This window comes from Euprymna scolopes, chromosome 11 (genome assembly GCF_053919585.1).
Source record: "Euprymna scolopes isolate OS-2025 chromosome 11, ASM5391958v1, whole genome shotgun sequence".
NCBI lineage: Eukaryota > Metazoa > Mollusca > Cephalopoda > Sepiida > Sepiolidae > Euprymna > Euprymna scolopes.
In genome coordinates this window covers 55,820,045-55,843,230 of record NC_136492.1, presented here as the reverse complement: position 1 = coordinate 55,843,230, position 23,186 = coordinate 55,820,045, and the positions used below count along the sequence as shown (strand labels likewise).

At 34.8% G+C, this 23,186-nt stretch overlaps 1 protein-coding gene across 2 annotated transcripts in view; it reads left to right on the top strand.

The window, feature by feature from the left end:
- The first annotated feature begins 1,029 nt into the window (after positions 1-1,029).
- The window catches only part of LOC145287855 (monocarboxylate transporter 12-like), a 95,714-nt gene continuing 73,557 nt past the window's right edge, over positions 1,030-23,186 (top strand). The window contains exon 1 of one of the 2 annotated variants that reach the window (XM_080135736.1): positions 1,030-1,190. The gene's annotated coding sequence lies outside the window, so the exon portion shown is untranslated. The remainder of the gene's footprint in view (positions 1,191-23,186) is intronic. The other variant, XM_080135737.1, reaches the window with a different exon arrangement.

The following is a 23,186-nucleotide window of genomic DNA, read 5'->3' as shown; positions in this document are numbered from 1 at the left end:
GAATAGGTCAACCAGAGGTCAAATAGGCCTTTGTCCGATAAATGCATTCTCATTGGCTGATAGGAAGGGCGCGGTGGATACTAGAAAGCTGATTGGCTAACTAAAATCTCAATAGAAGATGCGCATATAAAAACGACAAACAACCACAGAATTCGCACATAAGCCTGAAGAATTCTAGAGTGGATGAAACGCGGAATATTCAGTATAGCTTAATCGCCATATACATTTTATAACTTACTAACTAGCTCTACCTACGTATTGAGCACTTTTGAAGTAAATACTTAAAGTTTACGCATAAATCTATACTTTCGTATATTAATTTTATGTGAGTAAATTAAGTAGTTATATGTATATATATATGTGTGTGTGTGTGTGTGTCTATTTATATTGGAAATATAGACATATATATAAAAACTAGCAGGGAGACCCGACGTTGCCCGTGAATGAACAAGGATCAACGAATGTTTCATCCTCCCATATTTTATTGTTATCGAAATCGGTAAAGTCGCCTATTTTTCAATCCTCCCCACAGTTACTCAGCCCACAACTCCACAATAAATTGCACTGTAGAGAATCTACTGTTGATTTTATCGAATTATTTTATATAATTGCTTTAATTAAAGTTTAAAAAGCAAATGTCAAGTATCATTGTTCAATTGTGCTCTAAGCAGACACATTCATTTCGAACGCGCTCAAAGGGTCCACTCCACTGCTGATTTTATAGATGGGGCCTTTTTGTTTGTGAGGTAATAAAACTTGTCAGATGTACTTGTAATGTTAGGCTGTATAAGAAGTTAACTTTAGTCAATACAGTCTGTTCCTTTCATCGGATTTTGTCGATTACTGGTACAGTGGTACGACGTATAGGAGTCATTCCGATACAAAACCTACTTAAGAACACTGCCAGTCACACACAAACAAAGTTCCATTTATTTAATAATAGAGATTATATTTGTAACATTAATATATCATATATAAAGTTTTATTTCGGATATTTAAGAGTGAGCGAACGAGAGAGAGAGAGAGAGAGAGAGAGAGAGAGAGAGAGAGAGAGAAAGACAGCCAAAGAAAGAAAGAAAGAAAGAATTTCAAAGGCAGGTGCTTGTTCCACGCCTGCGCAGAAAAGCTAACGCAAAAAAAAAAAAAAAAAAAGGACAGCGTTAACTATGGACGCGGACTTTCTCGACGGAGTAAGTTAAATGTATTTTATATTATTCGCGTTTTACTTATTAAAAATAGATTTTTAAAAAAATGACACATTTAACATATAAATTCTGTTGTTCGTGTTAATATTCTATATTTTATTCATTTTTTTTATTTATAGATGCCATTTTTCTTTCTATTTTTGACACATTTTTATTTCCTCTGTTCGTCTGCTTTTATAATTGTCTTATTGTAAAAAAAAAAAAAGAAAAGATTCCCTTGTTTTTTTTTTTACCGTTTAGATATTTAGAATAAAAACAACTTATATATGAAGAAATATATGGACATTTTAATGTGTAGTTATGGTTTAATAAAGTGCGCTTTCGCCCCCCCCCCCTCTCTCGTTTAAAAAAAGCTACGGTAAAACAAAACGAAAGAACGATTTACTTCGGAGTTTTTGAGATGCTAATTCATACTTTGTTTTATTCGAACTGCTAATTCTCATCTTGGCCGTTTATTTTTCACGCCGTTTCTTCAGTTGTAACCGCTAACCTTCCTCATGTGCATCTGCATCTTTTCGAACTTGGGAATGTTACTATTTACTTGCGTTCTCACGATGACCAAATTAAACAGTTTTTTTTTACTTTGTTTTAAGAAAATGCAGCTCCGCTCTGAATTAGAGGGGGAGGCAAAAAAAAAAAAAATCAAAAGTGCCTTAGTCTAGTAAGATTTCTCACTCATTGACTAAGGACTGAAAAGATTAAGTATAGTATTAAAACAAATACATTTTTATGTTCGTCCAGCTTCCTAAATTCGAAAAGATCCACTCGACAAAAAGCTGGAGGTAACATCGGTCGAAACGTTGTAAATATAACAATCCGTCAGCGTATGAATCCGAAGATTCTATTGTTGAGATTGGTTTCCCCGATATTTTTCTTGTCAAAATTCGTTCTAGAAAGACATTTAGAGATTACGGGAGGGACCACGTGAAGGTTGCCAACATGTTAAGTGAAAGTGATTTTTGTGGAATGAACTTCGAACATCCAAGTCGTCAGTCCGTGTTGTTAACTACGAGGCTATCAAGATGAGAATAGTAAAACGTAAAAGACCGAGTTATTTTGATTCCTTTTTTTCTTTTTCTTTTCTTAGTGGGGGGGGGGTATTAAATTATTTTTATTTTTTTGGTACTCATGCTTCTATTGATCCGTGCTGAAATGTAATTTAGAAAGCCATTCTTAACATGAGGGTGTTTTTGTACCTATTCTGTACTTTTAATCTTACAATTTAATAAAAACATATAATACAACTTTAATAAAACTTGAATATACTATTTAAAAAATAGCGCGGATCAATAACTGCATTAACACTTTTTTATGCATTAAAATTAAGACAGTGTTTAATTCGGAAGGCACTTATGCAGTTTACCACTCAATCTTCGGCAACTTCGCGTCGGCATCTTGTAGATTACGTAAGCAGCTGGAAGATGCAGAACCGAAGATTTGCACACACGATTAATTAAAAACGCGGCGTTTCCCCTTGTGATAAGAATGGCTTTCTATTTAGAAAACCATTCTTAATATGGGGAACTGAGATTTCACGTTGACATGGCCTCCGGGGCGGGGCGATAAGTTATCGGAGATTGGGTCGTAAACTGGATAAGTACTAAAAGTCAGGAAAAACATCATTCCGAGTAAAATCACAACCGGCCGTGGTAAAACGCGGTTAATGAAGGCCAGCAGCAAAACGATCAATATCATCTAGGTCTCTTTGTTTCCGCGCCATCAATAGAAAATAAAATCTTCAATTTTCTATATAAATATAACGTAAAATGATTATCCAATTCTTGGTTACAGAAGTAACAATTTAAATATAAATCGGGGAAGGGGGAAATGATTACTCGTTCTGTACTCACTCCACTATTAGATCAAAGCTTTCTAATACACGGGTAGCTCGAGAATATCAGTATTTTGACGGAGAATCCCGCGTCAGTCTTGGAAATGAGCCGGAGCGGCGGGAGCACTGAGCAGTTTACGATTTAAAAACCGAAGAAGAAAAAAGTAAACGCACGAAGGATTAGTTTTTAATAACAATGATAGGTTTTAGCCCTTCTAACGAATAAAGAATAAAGTTTTAAAAAAAAAAAACAAAAAAAAAACAACAACAAAAAAAAAAATCCTAATAAATAAAACTGGCTTTCAAATCATACTCATTTGGTTTAGGGCTGAAATACCCATTCATTCATTAAAATTACCATTCTACGTAGTAAAGCGAAACCCTTTTTCTGAATTGTAATTATTTCCAGGAATTTTAGTTAAAAAGAAAAAAAAAGGTCCCTTTATTTTATTTTCCGTGGACATGGTGGAAGATAAGAGTGTAAATTTTTTTCGTTTTTTCTAAATGATTAAATAAGATTTTCATGCAGATAAGGTACCGTGCCAGTTTTTTTTTAATTTTTTTATTTTTTTAATTTTTTATTTAATAGTATTTTCAAGTTAAATTTAAGTTTATTAAATTGTTAGGTGAAAGTACAGAACTCTTCAAGCCACCTTCATTGTTAATATTGGGTTTCTAAATAATATTTTAGCACGGTCGGTACCTTCTCTGCATAATTATCAAAATAACCTATCAGTATAGAAAAGGCGGCTGTGCCTTTGCCTTGCCTGTGCATTATGCAATATAATTTCGCCGAAAAATTATTTTATGCTTCTTGATTGAACAGTGAACGTTTAAGGAAAATTATTGAACACTTTTAGGTATAAAATGAAAAAATTGGTACGTCTTGATAAATGAATCCGTCCGAAGAGGAAATTACTTTTTTTATTTAAATTTTAAATTGTTAAACCGATGTATAACTCTGGTTCCCTTTAATTGCATTTAATTTCTGCGTGGAAATTCATATAAATAAAATAAATGTGACTATATTGATTGATGATTTCATTTAAAAACTTGTAAAACTGTCAAATGTTAGTTTTACTATTAGATTTTTATTTTTTACTTAAAAAGAAAACGCCCTGCCAAGCTAGTATTTTTATGTTTTTGAATTTATTTTTTTAAATACATTTTTTGGTGCTAATGCTGTACACTTACTGATCCGCGCTATTTTTTAAATCGTATTTCCAAGTTTAATTAAAGTTTTATGATGTATTATTATTATTATTATTATTATTCAATTGTAAGGTTAAAGTATAGAATAGTTACAAAACAGTCACCCTCCCCTCGCCATGTTAAGAATGGCTTTTAAAATAACGTTATTTCGGCACGGATTAATTGTGCACTACTGACTGCACTAGTACTCATTTTTTTATCAACTATTATTTGATTTTGTAATTTTTTTTATTTATTTTTTTATTTTTTTTTTTTGGTTTCCGCTTTAACATTTTCCTTTAAAATGACGATTTAAAAAAAAAAATGTTTTCGGGTATGCTGAAAATGAATATCGCATTTAAATTTTCCGCAAATAAGTTGTTTCAAAAAAAAAAAACTATCAGTATAGAAATTACGCATGGGGGTGACTACAACTCCGCCTCTAGTTTAATGTTTTTGTTATTTATTTTCTACTCCGACCAAAGTTTAAAATACTAATTTCTCCCCCTGATTCTAATGACATGTGTGTCCGAAAAAATAGCGTCTCCGTCTTCATTTTAGGCGATAAACTGTAGAAACACCAAAATTTTTGGTAAATTTTTACATGCACCAGCGTATTATAACCACCCCAACATCCCCATGTTACAACCGACTTTCGAAATAAACACCTCCAACCTCGCAAGCCGTTAACATGTGGAGGTTGGAGGCTGTTTATTCCGAAAGCCATTCTTAACATGGGGTGGTTGGAGGTGTTTATACTATGCTGGGCCAGGTCGTAAAAAATGCCAAATTTTTACTTAGTTTCCATCATTTACCTTTGATTTGTTGTCTTGGCTTGTTTTGTTTATGGTAGTTACCGCGCTGAAATGTTATTTAACAAGCCATTCTTAACATGGGGAGGAGATGGTGTTTTATAACTAACAATTTAATAAACAAAATTATCGCAAAAATTGAATTTAATATGAAAATACTATTTCCAAAATAACGCTGTAGAAGCACCAGCACCACACACACACACACACACACTTCCCTTTTTCTCTTTGCTTTTTGTTGACTATTCTAGAAAGTCGCCAATTTCTTTTGATCAACAACATTATCGTCAAAAAAAAAAAAACTATTTGAAAGTAAATGTTATTAAAAATAATGGTACTTGTACAGTTTAATCAAGACATTAAAAAATGAAAATATCGAGAAAAAAAAAGTTATAGTGTACGTATCCGTTTCGAACTGAAGATCTCCAAAATAAAAAAATTTCAGTTAATTTGATCGAGTATTTTTTTTTTGTTTTCTTTTTTTTTTGTTTTTTACAGCGGAAAAACACTTTTATGAGAGCGCGTTGGCAGACTTGTTTTTTTTTTTAAATTTTGTTTGGAGGCAGACTTCTTGTTTTTTTATTTTTAATTTTTGTTTGGAGTTTATAAACGCCACGGGGAGATAACTACATGTAAAGCGCCGACACTCCCTCCCCATCTTTAATAACTAGCTTTTCTTCCTAAAAATCAAACCTTAAATTGTTTTTTCGCTGTAAAACAAAAACTACTTGATGAAATTAAGTGATTTTTTTTTTCCGGAGAACTTCATTCCATAAGAATCGTACAATTTAAACTTTTTTCGGCATTTTCATTTTTAATGTCTTGATTAAACTGTACGAATACCAAAGTAATATTTGACGCTTCTACACCATTTCGGAAATCATGAAAATAATGGTATCTATGTATTCCTCGTATTTAAGATGATTATAACTAAAAGTTACGGAAATCGATAAGGCAAAAAAAAATGTTTATTAAAGAAAAAAAAAAAAATAGAATTTGAAAACGATCGTAAGACATACACCGAGCAGAAGAACTGTTTAATTTTTCACAAAAATTCTGTTTACATGGAGGGGGGGGGTAGAGCGATGGAGTTCTTCTGCTCGGTGTATGTCGGCGCGTTACTTACGGAAAAACGGTAAATTAAACTAAGCACCTATTAAATATTGTACGAGTTGTATAATTGAACCCCCTCCCCCCCAAAAAAATAAAAAACGAGAAATAAAAATGCTTTTTGTAGACAGACCGCTCGTGAAAACTTAATTTTTTTTAGATCAATTAAAAAAGCATCAAAAACTACGTAACACAGAATAATGAACCATTGAACCACATTTTGTTTTTGAAAACTTTCCAGTTATTTTAAATGTCTGCTAAAAAAATTTTCCGCGATGGGACAAGTCACCTTACTACGTGCGTCCATGCGCAAACGCATCATGTAAAATAGCATAAACGATGGCGATGAGTTGGCACAAAATAGTGCGAGGGTTCAGGGGTTAATACCATGCAAACGGTAAATTTGCGACGGGTTTGAATATCAGATTCGTTGTCAGCGACCCCGAAAACCTTTAAAAAAAAAAAAAAAAAAATTTTATTGGTCGGTGTTCTGTTGTAGTTTTACCAAATTTTTCTGCTGGTCGCCATGGAACTCAGCACCCAACTCTATCTTTATACTTAGGTTACATTAATATATAGTAATAACAAGAGCACGCTACCCCTGTGAAGTAAATACAGGGTTCCGTTCGAAATTCCATCCAAATTCCCGAGTTCCACAGAAACATTCCCGAGTTCGATAAGCTAGCTACACCTGAAGAAGGTCGGAGGTTATATCGACCGAAATGTTGTGAAAATCACACTGAAGATGAGAACAGTAGTCCGATGAATAATAATACAAAACTAATCCTCATCTCAAAAAATTGGGGTTCGTATTACTGTACACATAGATTCGAAAAAGTTGTCAAAAAAAAAAATAAATATATAACAAATAAATGTTATCAAAGGCAAGATAAGTTACTTTTCTACCAAACTGGATATATTTTTCGTGTTTTTATTCAATGTAACATGTTTATTCAGCTCGAAAAGCATACAGTGTTTACCGATATATTGGAAAATTCAAAATGGCGCCCGACTCTCTCTTTAACACGGTAAGTTTGGGAAAAGGTGTTTTAAATAATAAACTAGACAAAATACTGTTAGAAATTCGCTCAATATATGTTACCATGACATAAGTTGACATATATTCAGTGTTTTTTTTTTTTTTTTTTTTTTTAAATAGTATCGCAAATTTACCGTTTGCATGATATTAACCTCTTGACTCTGGGACTATTTTGCGCCATTTCACTGCCTTCGTAATGCTATGCACGAGCGCACGATAGTGTTTTCTTACATGATTTTGCATGCGCGCGTAGCACTTCGCGAAGGAATCTTGTAACGGACATTTAAGTTTAAAAAAAAAAAAAATGTTCATTGTTTTGTGTTATGTAGTTTTTAATGCTTTTTAATTGATCTAAAAAAAAAAAGTTTTCATGGGCGGTTTACAAAAACATGTTATGTTTCTTTTTTTTTTTTTTTTTGTTTTTTTTTTAAGAGGGGAGTATTCAATTATAGAACTTGTATAATTTTTAACAGCCCCCTGCAAAAATCGGTGAAAAAAATGGAATTTATCAGGCGAATATATATAAGAGCCAGGTACGTCCAAGGATGGAATACTGTTGCCACATATGGGCAGGAGCTGCTAGAAAGGACTTGGCCTGCCTTGATAGAGTTCAAAATAGACTTCGTAGCCTCGTAGGAGATGTCCTTTTCTCTTCCTTGCGACCTTTATCTCACAGAAGAGATGTTGCGAGTTTGTCTCTGATGTATCGTTATTTTCATGGACAGTGTTCGAATGAGCTTCAATCTATGGTCCCCCCTCGCCAAACTTTCACAAGAAACACTCGTCTAGCTGTAAACACTATCAATAATTCCCCCCACTCTTTATCTGTGCCTAAACCTAAACGTAGATTCCATGAACAAAGCTTTTTTCTTAGAACTGCACGCCTGTGGAATTGTCTTCCGTTTTCCTGCTTTCCGGCTGACTACAATATGGTTGTCTTCAAGTCTAACGTAAATAAGTTCTTGATGAGCCGTTCCATATAAGTTGTCAACTTCACCAAATTTTCATTACTAATGATTACTATAATGTCCAATTTCTACTGTACACTCTTTAACCCTTATCCTTGAGTGGCCTCTTGGCCTTGATAATGTGGTGATGCCTATGTAAAAAAAAAAAAAAAGGTCGAACGACAGCATTACTTATATGTATGCGTAACGTAATAGCTATTGGTTCATGTTTTAATTTTTAATCTTGCCGCAAACATGTCTTCATAGCTCAGGCATTAACGTCAGAGGAAAAAGTAAATCGTAAGCTAAATGATTCTCGGTGGTGGGGCACAAGTTATTTTTTTATTTTTATTTTATTTTTATTTTTTTTACTATATAATGGGTCCAATATAAGGTACTAGTGCACTTATTGATCTGTGCTGAAATGATATCATTTAGAAAGCCATTCTTAACATGAGGGAAGCGTGTTTTGTACCTATTCTGTACGTTAACCTTACAATTTAATAAAAACATATCGTAAAACTTTAAAATACTATTTAAAAAAAATATTGCTGATCAATAAGTGCACGAGCACCCAATATAAAAATAAATATGATATCTGCATCCATTAGAATATCATATTTACGTATATTTTACAACCGGGCAATGCAGGGCAGCCTGCTAGTATTATATAAAACCACTGCCTTTTTTAAAAATTCGATTTGTGTCATTGGATTGTGGATGCATTATCAGCAGCTCCCGCTACTCTCGCTTCTCTTTATTTATCCCTCAGTCCTTATTTTTTAATGAGTGATTTTTCTGACAAAGGGAGAAGAAAAAGCTGTATAATAGGTTGGCAGTATTTTGCGTGAACAGTTGCCAGAGATGTCGGAAATTTTCTGTTTCTATGTCTATACTTGTGCACATGTTACTAGTAAGGGTGCTGGAGGTAAACGTTTTATCTGGGCTGACATTATCCACCTGATAATCAGGGACCCAAACCTTGGATTAACCACTAAGGAGGCTACTGGGGCTGCTGTATTGCCATTTGGTGAATGGATTCTGGACCATGCAGTAGCTTCTGATGGGGCCTCTCAATGCCATATTAGTGGGTAATTGTTACAGTTTTACTTTATGTGCTACCAAAAATACATTTGTTTGTTTCTTTTTCTCCCTTACTTTCCCTCTCTGCCCTTCTCTAAGCAAGTCATTGACCTATTCCACAACTCCCAAAACTCCATGAAAAGTTTCCAGAAAAAATACATGATTAAATTCAGATCTCCAACTTTCAACGTAGACCCTCACTACCATGTCTCCTCCTCCAACATCAGTCTCCTGTAATTGGGTTTCCATGTCTCCTTCAACATTTAGTCTCCTATCTGCTTATCCTTAAGCTAACATTCATGCATGTGGAGACTTCAATGTTCATAATGTGGAATGATTAACCCACTCAAACAAAACCGATCATGAGGGGAGATTCTGTCAAAATTTCTTCATTGCTGACGACCTCTCTCAGATTGTTCACGAATCCACCCATGTGCCCGACACTGACGGCCAGTATGCAAGTCTCATAGACCTTTTTCTTAGAACTTGCCCTGAACTATGTTCAGCTTCCGTTCTGTCTCAACTGAGATCTTCCGACCACTCTGTTGTATCAGTTAAGATAAAAATGAAATATAAGTCCTCAGATGTACCTCTCCATCATACAGTATATCGATACTCTATGGGTGACTGGGACAGCTTCCGTACATTTATATCGGATCTACCTCTGCGTTCCATGTTTAAATAAGGATGTGTCCTCTATAGTATCAGACCTGAGGGAATGGTTAATTGTAGGTCTAGACGGTTTCATACCCTCGAAATAGTTCTAGCAAAAACCTAACAGCCAGTCATGGTCCTCTCCAGAATGTACTGCTGCCATTGCGCACAGAAATCACTTTTCCCATTGCTTCCAACGTAATAGATGTACTGAGACTAAAGCTGCTTTCAGGACTGCCAGCAACCACTGTAAAAAAGTAAAGAACGCAAGAGTTGTATGCTCAGTCCATCAAGTCCAAAGTAGCTGAGCAGCGTCTTGATTCTTTTTTTTTTTTACATAGGCATCACCACATTATCAAGGCCAAGAGGCCACTCAAGGATAAGGGTTAAAGAGTGTACAGTAGAAATTGGACAATATAGTAATCATTAGTAATGAAAATTTGGTAAATTTGATAACTTATATGGAACGGCTCATCAAGAACTTATTTACGTTAGATTTGAAGACAACCATATTGTAGTCAGCCGGAAAGCAGGAAAACGGAAGACAATTCCCACCAGTTTTGGCAAATAGCAAACAGAATCCTGAACAGAAGCGTGTGCTCTATCCCAACCATCATCAATGGACCTGCATCAGACAAAGCCAAACTCTTTGCCAAGAACTTTGTAGTTTATTCTACCCTTTGTGACCAAGGTTGCCAACTCCCAATATTTCCTTCTGTATCAAAAAACATGCTATGTGACATACAAATATCTGTACGTGATGTTGCCAAACTAATCAAAAACCTTGATTCCAGTAAAGCAACTGGCCCTGACGGCATTCCAAAACTTCAACCAGAATTAGTGCCCATACTTAGAAAACTGTTTAAGCATTGTCTTAAAGAGAATTGCTTCCCATCACCCTGGAAAATCTCATCAGTATGCCCTGTATTTAAGAATTCAGGTGATCGGTCATCTCCCTCTCAGTATAGGCCAATAAGTTTCCTGTGCGTCATATACCGATTTATCTTATCAATTTAGGGTATGCTGAAAACGAATATCGCATTTGTGGTTTTCGTTCTGCTAGATCTACAGCAGATGTGCTTACAGTTATATCTCATAGGATTAGCTAATCTCTCAACGAAGGTTTCCTTTCTAGAGCAATTGCGCTTGACACATCAAAGGCCTTTGATAGGGTGTGGCATAAGTTTACTTCACAAGATCTATAGTTACGGTATAACTGGAAATGTCTTCTCAATTATTAAATCATTTCTCTCTGATAGGTTCATAAGAGTAGTGGTTGATGGGCAGAAATCAGAATCTCACAGTATTAATGCTGGAGTCCCTTAGAGGTCCATCCTTGGCCCAACTCTCTTCCTGGTCTATATTAAGGATCTTCCAAATCACATCCTTACATCATTCGTAGACATTTATGCTGATGACACTACCATCTATGGTAGCACATCAAAGACCATAAATGACCAAGTTCTCTCCGATTCTCTCTCTTCTGATCTTGCTTACATGGTACAATGGGAAAAGAGATGACTGGTTACTTTTAATGCATCTAAAATCCAGTCCATTATCAACACTTTGATCCCCCATCTGGCATCAATTGAAATGAATGGCTCTCGTCTATTGAAGCCTTCATATTTTGACAAGTTTCTGGGCTTGACTTTTACTCCTGATACATTAAATCCAAGGTTGCTGGAAAAATGGTGGGATCCTTCTATAGATCCAGTTGATATCTCGCTGCTGATACAGTTCTCTAACTATATAAGAGCCAGGTATATCCAAGGATGGAGTACTGTTGCCACATCTGGGCAGGAGCTGCTAGAAAGGACTTATCCTGCTTGATAGTTCAAAATCAGAAGAGCTGTTGCGAGTTTGTCTGCTTTATCATTATTTTCATGGCAAGTGCTCGTCTGAGCTCTAATCTATGGCCCCCCCCACGCCAAACTTTCATGAGAAACGCCGTCTAGTTGAAACCACTATCAATAATTTCCCACACTCTATATCTATGCCTAAACCTAAACATAGATTCCACGAACAAAGTTTCTTTCTTAGAACTGCACGCCTGTGGAACTGCCTTCCATTTTCCTGCTTTCCAACTGGCTACAATATGGTTGTCTTCAAGTCTAACGTAAACAAGTTCTTGATGAGCTGTTCCACTCAAGTTAACAAATTTACCGAATTTCCATTACTAACGATTACTATATTGTCTAATTGTCTACGGTACAAGACATCTGTTAATGGACCACTCCCTTAAAAAGTAATAAAAAAAATTAATTGAACTAAGCAATTCCCATACATTACCAAAACAAAATTTAATTTTTATTTTTGTTGGTACCATGGGGGCAAAGGATAAAATTTTATAATAAAGTTTTAATTTAAGAGAATTGTGCAGTAGAATACTTGATGGCCAGTAAAGGGGTCGTTTTCCGATGAATTTTAAGTTCTAAATAGTAAACTGAGCTCTTTTATTAGTTTTTAATTTGATATAATGTATTCTATTTTGAATATGCACATCCTAAATTATGAACTTGTTAAAAACAAACTTTGGACCTTTGAAAGAGACTGGTTGCATTTTTTTTTTTTTTTTTTTTTTTTTTGTGTTAAAATTTTCTGCAAATAAGTAGTTTCATTTCATGAAATGTCATTTCTTGTGACCATCTTTGTATGCGCTGGCGCAACCCCAAGAAACACATAACCAAGATGGCCACCAGCAATAACATAAGAAATAACATCCGGAAAGCTAATTTATTTGCAGAAAATTTAAATGTGATATTCGTTTTCAGCATACCGAAAACCTTAAAAGGTAGTCATTTAAAGAAAAATGTTAAGGTGGAAACAAGGTAAAAATTTACAAAATGCATCACAATGAAATTCTTTATCGAACCGCCTAATTATTATTATTTAGATATCCTAAGTGAAAAAAGAAAACTGTTTTGTTTTACAGATTCGAAAAAATGGTCTTGACAAGGAGTTAAAAATAAATTCAAGTTTCACAATATCTTTATTTAATTGTTAGGTGAAAGTACAGAATAGTTAACAAAACACCCTTCCTTCCCCATGTTAAGAATGGGTTTCTAAATAATAGCGTTATTACTTCAGCCTGGTAGCATAAGTGACTTTGTATTCAGGGGTGCACGGTTATGGTTGTGCACCTTTTGACTTCTGACAGGAAATGCAGGAACGTGTCCATATCCTTTTATTTATTATATATATATATATATATATATATATATATATTTTTTTTACTACTAAAAAACAATTCTAGCTTAAGTACAAGTAAGAAGTTATAACTACAATAAGAGATGCATACGTATGTACTAAAAGCGTTAAAAAACAACAAAATAGTATTGTTTGGAAATCAAATTTGAAAAACTTGAAAATAATTTTTTTTTTAAATTGACAAACTCAGAATAAAAAATGAAACTGATTTTTCTGCTTTCGTTTTGAAAGCAGAAAAGTTTTTTTTTATTTTTAAGAGAATACAAACGAAGTGGCCTCAATAGCTAGCCGTTTTCCTTGTTAAGCGGATTTAAATAAAAGATAACATTTTAAAGAATTTTCTGCACAATTAATAATTATCAGATATTTATATATTATACATGAAAATAATTTTGAAACTATTATCTATATGAAAATAGATGATATATACCGATTTATCTTATCAATTTTGAAATATTCTTTGTCAACTTTGCTTCCTGTAGTCCTAAAAATATAAATCAAAGTCCAATAGAGATGGACTTCTAGGCTTATTTAGCCTGTAAAATTTCAGCCATATCCAATCAAATTTGACCCCGCGCCTGTGTCCAAACGTAAACGTATATGTAAACAGTGGAAAAACAGTTTCCCTTTTTGCTGTCGTAATTTTTTACCGTTTTCTTTTTTTTTTTTTTTTTTTTAACTTGGAGCATAAAAACATTGAACACATAAAAGAAAAATAAATTATCATTGGAATGCTTATTCTATTCTCTTTCCATCAATGTAATTCTTTTAAAAATTGACCAACAAATAAAAAAAGATATGACTTGTTGAAGCACATTAGTTATGTAATATTGCTGATGTCCACGAAAATACAACATACGCTTGTAATGCTAGTTATATATTTATTTTAATTTTTTTTTATTTTTATTTTTTTTTATTTATTTATTTTTTTTTTTTTTAATATTTGGAGCTTATATAGGAGGTAAATGTTGTGCATTTCTTTCCTAATATTTACTTAAATAAACATAAGGCCAACCACATTGCTTTTAAAAAAACAATAATAAAGGGTTTATTTTAAAAGTCGAGATTGTATCTCAAACTGGAGAGAAAGTGTAAATGTCTGTTTGAAGGAGTCGTCTGCCATCAGACTGCAGTCGTCAACAAGTAGCAGTGGGAGGGGTGAGTGAGAGAGGTCTGTGTAGGTCGCTTGCTGGCGTCTCTCTGGCGATTGCAACTGAGATCCCAAAGGGCTAAAAATAGACCTTAAGGGGACAGCTCAAATCAATGTACCCTACCAACCGATTGGTCAGTGTGGCTGAATCACTTTAGCACCAGGCATTGATCCGCTTATAGTAAATAGTTTAACTGCTACATCACCCCCTGCATAGGCGAAAAGCCCGATGAAGAAAACTAAAAAGGTAGCAGTCTTTAGAAAAATACAGAACACAAGGCAACGTAATGTCTGGAAGATTATGTTGCCAAAGAAAGAATATATAAAGGGGTGATGAGAATAGAAAGTTCCAGCTAAAATTTTTTTTTTTTTTTTTTTTTTTTTAATAAACCGAATTTATAGGGGTTTAAATATACAAAGTTTTGCATAATTTTTGGGGCCAATGTACACAGCGGCCACTACATGTAGTAGTGACATAGTTGTCATTTTCAGTATTCACTTCAGGTGTATGCTGTGTGAATGTAGGTGGGATATGTGTGTCTTGTGTTTCTGCATCAAGAAAAGCTCTTTTCACTCTGTCAACAGATACTGTTTCTTTTTTGCCCCTAATATCAAGGGTGAAAATTTTAGAAGTGCATGATAACTCGCGATAAGGACCAGTATAAGGCAGTGTTAAAGGGCTTTCACACAGTCTTTTCTAAGAAACACTTGTGTCCATGAAGAAATGTCTTTGGGGACCGAAGGTTTTATGGTCCGTTCCCTAGGTAGGTTTTTAAAGTAAGCTTTCAGTCTGTTTATAAACAGAGCTGGATCTGACAATCCTAGTTCTATCGGGATCAGCGTCTGACCTGGCAGCGATAGAGGTACTCCATAGACAAGTTCAGCTGGAGAGTATCCCAGGTCCTCTTTGATAGCTGCACGACAGCCAAGAAGGACAATGTGTATGTATTCGCTCCATCGCTGTTGGTCAGGGTAAGCGCGTAAGCCAGCTTTCAATTGTCGATGGAAGCGTTCTATCATCCCGTTCGAAGCTGGGTGAAAGCTTGTTGTTTGAATACGTTTGATCCCTAAAATCCTGGAAAGTTCCTGGAACAGGTGGGATTACAAACTGTGCTCCACGGTCTGTGGTAATTGTTGTGGGGACTCCATAGCACTATATCCAGCCCGATATAAGGGCTTGCGCTACAGATTCAGCCGAAATGTCCTTTAGGGGAATAGCTTCAGGCCACCATGTGAAACGGTCTATGCAGGTCAGGAGATAAGTAAATCCCTGGCTGACTGGCCATAGTCCAACCAGATCGATGTGAACATGGCTGAACCGAGCATCTGGGGTGCTGAATGTTCCCAGGGGTGCACGGATATGGTTGTGCACCTTTTGACTTCTGACAGGAAATGCAGGAACGTGTCCAGGCAGTGATGTCACGCCTCATATTAGGCCAAAAAAATCTAGCTGTAATCAGCTTCACTGTGGCTTTACGTCCGGGGTGTGCCAGATTGTGTAGTGTGTCAAACACAGCTCTATAATGAGTCATGAGAACAAACGGTCTAGGTGAATCTGTTGAAGTGTCACATATGATCTGCGTGTCCGAAGTAGGCACGGGCAGATACGCGAATTTGCAAGTTGCAAATTCAGGTGACGACAGATCCAATGTGTCCAGACTTTGCTGGTCTAAGGCCATTTGTTGTAAATCGATATCCGAAGGTGAGGACAGAGAATTAATAGGGAGACGGGATAAGGCGTCTGCCGCAGTGTTCTGTCCCCCAGAGATATGTCGGATATCGCTGGTAATTTGTGAAACAAAATCCAAGTGATGAGTTTTGCGAGGTGAATATTTGTCCGTTTAGCATGCAGTGCGAATGTAAGCGGACGGTGATAAGTGTAGATCACAAATTGTCGGCCCTTGAGTGAATGCCGAAAGTGTTTCACTGCGAGGTATATAGCCAGGAGTTCGCGGTCAAACGTGCTGTAACGTTGTTCTGCTGGTTTCAGCTGCCTCGAAAAATATGCGAAGGATTGTAGTTGTTGTTGTTGGTGCTGTTGTTGCAACACTGCACCTACAGCTGTGCCCGATGCATCCACAACCAGTGAAAACTGGGCATCAGGCACAGGATGTGCAAGTAATGTGTGTGTTGCTAGTTTCTCCTTCACTTCTTTAAAGGCTTTCAGCTGAATATCATTCAGTGAAATCTGCTCATTTTTCTTCTTCCTGTTACGTAACAAGTCAGAAAGAGGAGACGTGATCCGCACAGTGTGGGATGAAGCGCATTAGTTGGCGAAGTGAAGTGGGTGGTCTCTCACTCACCCCTCCCACTGCTACTTGTTGACAACTGCAGTCTGATGGCAGACGACACCTTCAAACAGACATTTACATTTTCTTTCTTTCTCTCCAGTTTGAGATACTTTTCGCCTTTTTATAGGAGGTAAATGTTGTGCCTTTCTCTCCTAATAATTACTTAAATGAACACAAGGCCAAACGACATTGCTTTTAACGAAACAATAATAAAGGGTTTATTTAAAAAAAAAAAAAAAAAGGCGAGATTGTATCTCAAACTGGAGAGAAAGAAAGTGTAAATGTCTGTTTGAAGGTGTCGTCTGCCATCAGATTGCAGTCGTCAACAAGTAGCAGTGGGAGGGGTGAGTGAGAGAGGTCTGTATAGGTCGTTTGCTGGCGTCTCTCTGGCGATCGCAGCTGAGATCCCAAAGGGCTAAAAAATAGTCCTTAAGAGGACAGCTCAAATCAATGCGCCCTGCCAACCAATTGGTCAGTGTGGCCGAATCACTTTGGCACTGGGCATTGATCCGCTTATAGTAAATAGTTTGTTAACTGCTACACTTATTCAGATTACGAATTATGCCAGCAATTAAAAGTAAAGAAAATACAAAAAATCCGTATGATATACTAGTCACGGAACGAAAATGAAATATTCCAAAAATCACGTAATTTAATCATGTATTTTTAATTTTTTTTATTCAAGCAAATCAAATTTTATGACAAAGCGAGTCGTAGCTTTTTTGTCGGCCATGATTAAATCCGATGAAATAAATAAGAGGGATCAACTTTAATAGAAGTTGAGGTAAAATATAAGCCTTATGTTCAATTAAGCCTTGTATTTCGATTCTAATATTTGAAGAATTTATATGCACTTCTCTATAAATGGACACGTGGGGATTACAATTTCACTCTGGTTATAAATCCGTCCTGATTAATTTTCCAACATTAAAAAACGTTTACTCTAAGGGATTTTGGTACTTGTTTAGTTTCAGCAAAGCATTAAAAAATGAAAATATTGAAAAGAAATTGTACATATTCGTTATGGATTAAAGTTTTCATACAAAAAAAATCACTTAATTTGATCAAGTAGTTTTTTTACGGAGGAAAATCAAATTTTAATGAGATTGATCGTGTCGTGGCCATCTTGTTTATTTTGCAGATGAGGGGGTGTAAGAAATTATTCAATCATAATACAAGCCCTAACTGCCCTTGTATCAATCGATTTGATTGGTTAAATCTAACCAAACATGTCATGTGCCTTTGGCACCAATTTCTATTTCCTTTTCAGTTTCTTCAGTTCCTTCCAGATCAGCGAAGGAAGACTCGTTTTTTATTGTCTTCCAATATGGGCGCTAACAGTAATGCCTTCTTTACTTCAGAACTCTGCCGGGGATGAAGTATAAACATTTGTAAAAGCCTACGAGTTGGCTTGCCTATAAGATAGAATGTCTTCATCCGCATTACAGACTTTTTAACCTTTCCTCTTCGGTATGCAGCCTTTTTGCGTTGCTACTAACTCTTTGGGGCCATGAGGTCCTATGGAACACTGCTAATTTCATCCTTTACTTGCAATGAACTTCGACAACACTGCAGAACGCAAAAGACCACTAACTACGGCACATAGAAGCAAACTATTCGCTCTAATGTTGGATACAAGATGGCGCAATATTTTGTAATATCCTATATGCCAATAAAGTTTTTCATAAATTTTACAGGTAGGGTTTGTTTTGTGATTGTCTCATTTCTTGCCTTCAACAGAGAGCATCGAACATGTTAGATAAATTTCCATCTTGCTGCAAAATAATTCCTATCGGGCACCAGGGGGAGATAACTCTAATCACCAAAGTTTGTCAAAATTTAACGAGATTATTTTAAAACCTAGGCAAAATTTTTTTTTTTTTTTTTTTCACTGATTTCACAGTTTCTATGTCCTTTTCTTTTTTTTTTAATCATTTTTCATTTTGCCCTTTTTTTTAATTTGCCCTTTTTTTTAATCATTTTTCATTTTGCCCTTTTTTTTAATCATTTTTCATTTTGCCCTTTTTTTTAATCATTTTTCATTTTGCCCTTTTTTTTAATCATTTTTCATTTTGCCCTTTTTTAATCATTTTGCCCTTTTTTAATCATTTTGCCCTTTTTTAATCATTTTGCCCTTTTTTTTAATCATTTTGCCCTTTTTTTTAATCATTTTGCCCTTTTTTTTTTTAATCATTTTGCCCTTTTTTTTAATCATTTTGCCCTTTTTTTAATCATTTTGCCCTTTTTTTTAATCATTTTGCCCTTTTTTTTAATCATTTTGCCCTTTTTTTAAATCATTTTGCCCTTTTTTTAAAATCATTTTGCCTTTTTTTTTTAATCATTTTGCCTTTTTTTTTAATCATTTTGCCCTTTTTTTTAATCATTTTTCATTTTGCCCTTTTTTTTAATCATTTTTCATTTTGCCCTTTTAATCATTTTTCATTTTGCCCTTTTAATCATTTTTCATTTTGCCCTTTTAATCATTTTTCATTTTGCCCTTTTAATCATTTTTCATTTTGCCCTTTTAATCATTTTTCATTTTGCCCTTTTAATCATTTTTCATTTTGCCCTTTTAATCATTTTTCATTTTGCCCTTTGTGTAAGAAATCTATCTAATCGTTTTTTGCTCCTTTAATAGTGGCAAAACAAGACAATCACAACAAAGGCCTACCTTTAAAATTCAGTACAAACTTTATTGATCCTCGGTTTCAAAAAATGAATGCGCATTTTTTGCCCCTGTAAACAAAGCTGGTATCAACCTCGAAATGTATTGGTCTTTATCTTCCACAGGAAATGGGAGCAGGTTCATTCTGTCTTCGAAGATAAGAGTTTGCAGCCATAGAAGGGGTCGATAAGGTGCCTTCTGATGTAAAGGATCCAATATTTGCACTGATAGCATAGTGCAGAAGTCCATGAAAATGTTAGTGCAGTAATTTATACCAATGAAAGTCTAACAGACTCAATGAAAATATGCCTATATTTAGGCATGAAATAAATTGTTTCAAGTCTCTAGCAGAATTATGGTAATGTGCTTAATTATTTAGGCATAAGATAAACTGTCTCAAAGAAATGAAAGTTGGAGACTCCATGCCTCCTGTGGGGGGGGGGAGTTTTAAACATCCTTCTTCAATATTCGGCTGCTTGATGTAACTGGAGCAGATTCCGCCCAGTTCTGGTCCTTCACCGAAACTGAAAAGCAAACACACAAAATACAAAATGACCACGAAAGCGCAATGCTTCGCAGAGAATAAAATCAGCCAATCTGATTGGTCCAAATCAATACAATGAGAGGGATGGTGTAATTGTCAAATTTCTAATACTGTCAAAGAAAAAGGAAAATATTCATTACTTTTTTTATCAAAATATGCGGAAAGTTAAAAACTGACATTAAGACAAGTAACAAAGGTTGTCCCAAGGGTTTTAACTTTAATATAGTTGATTTATTATTATAAATGAATTCAAATGTGCACGTCTGCCGCTGAATGATTTTATACAAAAATATCTAGATCAGTTGTTAACAACAAAAAGTGATTACATCTTAAATCGATTAACTACAATTACTGATTATAAGATTCAAGGCGATACTTTACTCAAACAATATTACCCTCACTATTATCAGTGAAAGGAAAAAGGTGAAAAATATTATTTTTTTTCTATTTTTATAAAGAGGCTGGAGCTCTTTCATGATCAATAGATTTGAGGTTAGACCCAATCGCCATTGTGTAAAAGGAATGAGATATTGTTACAAGAGAAATCCAACTTGATTCTCCCACTAATTAGCAAGAAATTATTAACATTTAAATTATCTCCCTTTATTTTTGTTTGAGATTGAGAAGGCTACCAAACAATAATGATACAACATGAAATTTGAAGTTTATTGTGATATTTTATTCACACAATTCGGCCAAGCCCACTCCCCTCTGGTGTTCTGCTCATTAACCCTGACGTAATTAAAATTATACCAATTATCACGAGTCGCATCACACCATGGGCGCTGATCTATCATGAGCAACTAAACATGCAGGGCAAAAGAAAGGTCACCCTTCTTCAATAAATTCTGCTGGAGCAGATTCTGGATCACCCTTTACTTCTAATATGCTGTAGCGAGTGGATTTGCTTACACCCATTCTTTAGTACGCAAACTGAGCAAACTTTGTCATCACTACCGACCATTAGTCTAAGTATTTTACCTAGACAACAACAAGGACGAGATTTATTTGGGGATTCAACTTTTTAAGCAATTATGTGTTGGAAAATAAAAAAACACAAAGGGGGGTGGCATTATTTCATAATTTACTGCCTTTAGTTGTTTCACAATTTTCAATAAATTATGAGGAAAATATTTGAGAAAAATATTTAGAATAATCTACACATGTAATATACACCACCTCTAATTGCATTTTGTACATTTACAAAAATATATGGCTTTATTAAGGGATTTGTTTGATTTGCAGATTAAATGGTTATGGAGATGTGTTATGATTAAAGTTTGATGTGAGGAACTTGTTTACCTTCCAAACTATCATGGCTGATTTTCTTCACTTTCAATGAAAAGAAAAAAAAAAAAAACTTGGTATTTTTAGTAATTGTCTGTATTTTTGAGATGAGATGTTTTCATTGATTGAGATTGTCGGACTGACTTCCTCATCTTGGTTGTTATCGTCACAACGTTTCGGTCGTTTTGCCCTCCGGCCTTCATCAGGTGTTTTGTATCGAACTGGGGAACCGTTTGTTAGGAGTCTCTAACCCAACCCTTTATTATTATTGCTGGTATTATTATTGGTATTTTTATTTTAGACTTTGTCACACAAGTCTAGTTGAGTAATTACGTCAGAGCATATACAGCATTGAAGTATCAAAACTGGATAATATAGAGGTATAAAATAAATATTAACAAAGACAAATTTTATTCTAGAGATCACCATTGTTGGCCGTTCTCCATCCTTATTTTTCTTTTATCTCCTACTAGTTCCCAATCCCAATTAGAGATTGACCTGCTTGTTTTCAGATTTTTGAAACTATTCTGAAAACCGTGAGCAGACTACACTTAGAATAGTTTGTAAGGGCTTTACTAACTTGCCCCTTATCTCATCTTATTTGTTTTTTCTTTGCTTTTTGGTCCCCTGACAAAAGGAGGGTGGACCTGCAAATTCATCCTTGTCTGTTCTTCTGTCCACACTTTTCTCAATAACTATGCCTTGGAATCTTTTGAAATTTTGCACAAACATTAAACGTGATGTGAGTAAAATGTAACAGAATGAGTTTTCCAGGACTCCCCCCCCCCCCGGGTACCTTTTGGGTCAAAATGGCTAAAATTGACACTTTGTGCTTCTTAAAAAAATTGATGCCTTGGATTTTTTATAAAACTTTCTGAAAAGTTGTAACTGATTTCTATATAATTTTGTTTGTCTATACTTCACAATAACTCTTGAGTGTGCCCCAAGGACTCCTTTTAAGGGTTAATAAAAATGTTCCATATTTGGGATTATTTTACCATATTTGTCCAAAATTTTCTGTGTATGTCTATTTAAGTTTTGCATGGTGCTGAACTTAAATTTACATGTTAAAGCCTAAAACTTCACCGTTTGTTCATTTTCACCAGGATTTGACGTTCCGGGGGACTTTTGGGGCTAAATGGGGAGGGGGGGCAAATGCTGAGCTTGGTAATTTTTTTTTATGCCTTGTTCACTGTGCACTCATGAGGGACCATGCATGCTTCACTTGTTTTCTATAAAATGGAAAAGGAACAAAAAAAAACAAAAAAAACTGGCAGTGTTAAACCATCCTCTTGTTAATACAACTCATGAAAGTCTTTTTCTTTTCTTCTCTCAACATGCAACAAATCCTCATGTATTCGATATTATCTTCCATCGTACGTTCTCATTCTAAGCTGTCCAACAAAAATTCCTCTCAACCCCTGCTTTAGAATTCATCCCATTAAATAGTTACCAATTGCGTACATATGCAAATTAATGGCATACGTTCACCAATGAGCGACCTACAAAATTATGCTCGTCTTTTCTTTTCTACATTTTCTGCTGGCATTTTACAGACGAACAAACACGAGGTCATTTGCGAGATTGATTTCTGTTACATTTTCTTCATAATTTATCTGATTCCATCTTGCATGTCATTTTTTTTAAATATAAAATTACCTTAACTACATTACTAATCTTAAGTAGGATTAGGTCGATAAAATGAATGCAATATTCAGATGATTAAGTAGTTAAGAGTAAGCTTAGAAAAATAAGACAAAATATAATATGGTTATCGATCCCCCTCCCCTTCTCCACCGATTATGGTTTCATTATTTTCAATTTAAATTTATTGTAAATTTTTGTGGACATTTTAAGTACACACCCTTTGAATGAAATTTTATGAGAACATTTAAAATAAACGAAAATTTAAATCAAATTGAGGCAATGTCTGTTGAACAGTTAGTAACAAATATTTAATTAGGAATTAGTTTTGAATTAATTACTCTTCGCAAGTGTAATTTAGTTATTTCCTAATTATTTGTTACTTTTGAAACAAAACAATTCCACCTTCTTTTACAATAATGACATATCTTACAAGTTAATAACGTAATTAGAACTCCTACATTTGATATGGTAGTTCAAATCTATCAATTTGACCTTCAATGAATAATATAGGAAGTCAATGTGT